The 3,871-nt window shown below is 63.5% G+C and overlaps 1 non-coding gene across 1 annotated transcript; it reads left to right on the top strand.

The window, feature by feature from the left end:
* Nucleotides 1–1,588: 1,588 nt before the first annotated feature.
* LOC131868752 (5S ribosomal RNA) lies at nucleotides 1,589–1,707 on the top strand. Its single transcript, XR_009367193.1, has one exon. It is a non-coding gene; the product is annotated as a 5S ribosomal RNA (ribosomal RNA).
* The last annotated feature ends 2,164 nt before the right edge of the window (nucleotides 1,708–3,871 follow it).

The following is a 3,871-nucleotide window of genomic DNA, read 5'->3' as shown; positions in this document are numbered from 1 at the left end:
CACACTTCAGAGCGCTCCTTGGTACGCACCAGGGCGCGCAACCCAGCCAAGGTGCTCACCCCGGCGAAGGTGCACGCGAGGTGCGCACCCGGGGCAAACCGGGCTCGGACTTCGTGCACGCCGCACCTTGGAGCACACATCGGAGCGCTCCCGGGTTCGCACCAGCATTGCGCACCTTTGATGCGCTGCCTTCACTAATTTCCAGAAAAGGCAAAAAAAAGAAAAAAATGAGATTTTAAAATTTCCGTTTTGAAAGATAGTGAAAAAAACGGAACGCGGGTGCCATCTTGAGCCCGCCCTGGTGTGCAGCCCAGGCAAGTTGTGCGCACCAAGGCACCCACCCTGGCCAAGGTGGGTCACGGGGTGGGTCCTAGGGTGGGTAACGGGGTGGGTACTAAGGTGCGTGCCAAGGTGGGTCATAGGGTGGGTGCCAAGGTGGGCACCAGGGTGGGTGTGCACCAACCCTAGCCAGGGTAGGTCACGGGGTGGTTGTCGGGGTGGGCGTCAAGGAGCCAAGGTGGGTGGCAAGTAGCCAAGTTGCGTGCCAAGGTGGGTGTCGGGGTGGGTGCCAAGGATCCAAGGTGGGTGCCAAGGAACCAAGGTGGGTGTCTGGGTGGGTGCCGAGGTGGGAGCCAGGGTGGGTCCCAAGGTGAGTGCAAAGGTGGGTGCCAGGGTCAAGGTGAGTGCCAATGTGGGTTCCAAGGTGCCAGGGTCAGGGTGAGTGCCAATGTGGGTTCAAAGGTGCTAAGTTGGGTGCGAGGTTGGGTGCGAGGGTGGGTGGGTGCCAAGGTGTGCTAGGTGGAAGCCCGGGTGGGTCGGCATCCCATGGGTGTCGAGTTGGGTGCCTGATGGGTGCTTCTTGTCAAGTTTTAGTCGTCGGGACTCATTTCGAGCCTTAGAGGTCGTTTCTTGTCCGGTTGCCCTGTCTTCGACCTGGGAACCCAATTTTGGTCCTCGGGTCCCATTTTTTTTTGTCTCGCATCCCACTTTTGGCCTGTGGCCTTTTCGGGGTCGATTCTCGTTTTGGGCATCAGAGCATGTTTCTTCTCCTAAAACCCAATATTTGTTTATTAAGTCTCGGAACACATTTTTGTTCTCGTGGACCCATCATGGGTCTTGGAACGCATTTGTGGTCCTTGGGTCCCATTTTGCATCCCGAAACTTGTGTTTTGGTGCTTGATCCCTATTTTGGGTGCCCACCTTGCACCAAGTGCGCACCCGGGGCAAACCGAGCGCCTTGGTGCACCGGGGCAAGATCGAGCGTGCACCCGAGGCGCCCCGAACATGCACCAAGGTGCACTCGGCCCACATGTGAGCGCAGGTCGTTGCGCCCGAGGTGGTGTGTGGGCACCGCGTTGCAGACGGGACACTGCACGCACACGACGCCCCCTACAGGTGCACGCACGTAGGCCGGGCCGGGTGCACACCCGACGCCCTAGCAAGGTGCGCGCACCCGGGCAGGGCTCACACTTGGCGAACGGGGCGCACTTCGCGAGGGAGGGTGTGCACCTCGACGGGGGTGGGTGGCCGGGGTGGATTCGCACGTGGGTCGCGGTTTGCTAAGTACACACTGCGACAAGCTCATAACGGGTGCGATCATACCAGCGTTAGTGCACCGGATCCCATCAGAACTCCGCAGTTAAGCGCGCTTGGGCCGGAGTAGTACTGGGATGGGTGACCTCCCGGGAAGTCCCGGTGTTGCACCCTTTTTTAGTTTTTCGCCGGGCATCGCAATGCTATTTGAATAAACCTTTTGCCCGTTTGCGTTCTCGTCGGGGCCGGGCCGGGCCGGGGTGCGCTGCCCGCACTACCGCGCGCGCGGGGGCGACACCGAGCGCGCACCCGAGGCGCCCCGAGCACACAGGCCACGGTGCAACCCGGGCGTTGTGCGCGCACCCCGGTGCGCCCGAGGTGCTGCGCGCGCACCCAGGTGAAATCGGTGTGCACCTCGGCCAGTGCGCGCTCGGTCGAGTCGCGCACGTTGGCCAAGGTGCACGGTGATGTTTCTTACTCTAAGGTTCCGCACCAGACGCCCGGGACAGGTGAGCGAAGCTGGGCGGGGCCGGGTGCGCGGCCGGGGCAGGTGCACGCAGCTGGAGAGAGCTTTGGAGCACACTTCGGAGCGCACCAATGATGCGCTCCATTCAAAAGTTTCCTGAAAAGGCAAAAAAAGTTGAGATTATAGAATTTCCCACTTGAGAGATTGTAAAAAAAAAAAATTTAAAATGAAGGAAACGCGGGTGCCAAGGTGTGCGCAGCCCAGCCAAGGTGTGCGCACCAAGGCGCCCACCCTGGCGAAGGTGCACGCAAGGTGCGCACCCGAGGCAAACCGGACAATTAACCCAACTTTCGACTTCGCGCGCACCTTGGAGCGCACTTCGGAGCGCTCCTTGGTGCGCACCAATCTTGGGCACCTCGGAGTGCACCATGGCGCCCACCAAGGTGCGCACCCGGGGCAAACCGAGCTCCGACTTCGTGCGCACCTTGGAGCGCACGAAAGGTGCGCACCATGGCGCCCACCAAGGTGCGCAGCCCAGCCAAGGCGTGCGCATCAAGGTGCGCACCCTGGCGAAGGTGCGCACCCGGGGCAAACCGAGCTCCGACTTCGTGCGCACCTTGGAGCGCACAAAAGGTGCGCAACCCAGCCAAGGTGTGCGCACCCCGGTCAAACCGAGCTCCGAATCGTGCGCACCAGAGGTGCACGCCATCGTGCGCACCTTGGAGCACACTTCGGAGCCCTCCTTGGTGCGCGCCGATGTTGCGCACCTCGGAGCGCACCCGGGGAAAACAATGCAATTAACCCGACTTTCGACTTCGTGGGCACCTCGGAGCGCTCTCGGGTTCGCACCTCGGAGCACACCGAGGTGCGCACCTTTGATGCGCTGCCTTCACCAATTTCCAGAAAAGGCAAGAAAACATTGAGAAGGTGTGCGCACCGAGGTGCCCACCCTGGCGAAGGTGCACGCGAGGTGCGCACCCGGGGCAAACCGGGCTCCGACTTCGTGCACGCCGCACCTTGGAGCACACTTCGGAGCGCTCCTTGGTGCGCACCAGGGCGCGCAACCCAGCCGAGGTGCCCACCCCGGCGAAGGTGCACGCGAGGTGCGCACCCGGGGCAAACCGGGCTCCGACTTCGTGCACGCCATGGTGCCCACCGCGGCGAAGGTGCACGCGAGGTGCGCACCCGGGGCAAACCGGGCTCCGACTTCGTGCACGCCGCACCTTGGAGCACACTTCGGAGCGCTCCTTGGTGCGCACCATGGTGCCCACCAGGGCGCGCAACCCCGCCGAAGGTGCACGCGAGGTGCGCACCCGGGGCAAACCGGGCTCCGACTTCGTGCACGCCGCACCTTGGAGCACACTTCGGAGCGCTCCTTGGTGCGCACCATGGTGCCCACCAGGGCGCGCAACCCCGCCGAAGGTGCACGCGAGGTGCGCACCCGGGGCAAACCGGGCTCCGACTTCGTGCACGCCGCACCTTGGAGCACACTTCGGAGCGCTCCTTGGTGCGCACCAGGGCGCGCAACCCAGCCGAGGTGCCCACCCCGGCGAAGGTGCACGCGAGGTGCGTACCCGGGGCAAACCGGGCTCCGACTTCGTGCACGCCGCACCTTGGAGCACACTTCGGAGCGCTCCTTGGTGCGCACCATGGTGCCCACCAGGCCGCGCAACCCAGCCAAGGTGTGCGCACCAAGGTGCACGCGAGGTGCGCACCCGGGGCAAACCGGGGTCCGACTTCGTGCACGCCGCACCTTGGAGCACACATCGGGGCGCTCCCGGGTTCGCACCGGCGTTGCGCACCGTGGTGGGCACCTCGGAGCACACCAAGGTGGGCAGCGAGGTGCGCACCTTTGATGCGATGCCTTCACTA

This window comes from Cryptomeria japonica, unplaced genomic scaffold, assembly GCF_030272615.1.
Source record: "Cryptomeria japonica unplaced genomic scaffold, Sugi_1.0 HiC_scaffold_218, whole genome shotgun sequence".
NCBI classification, from domain to species: Eukaryota; Viridiplantae; Streptophyta; class Pinopsida; order Cupressales; family Cupressaceae; genus Cryptomeria; species Cryptomeria japonica.
This window is presented reverse-complemented; position numbering and strand designations above follow the sequence as displayed.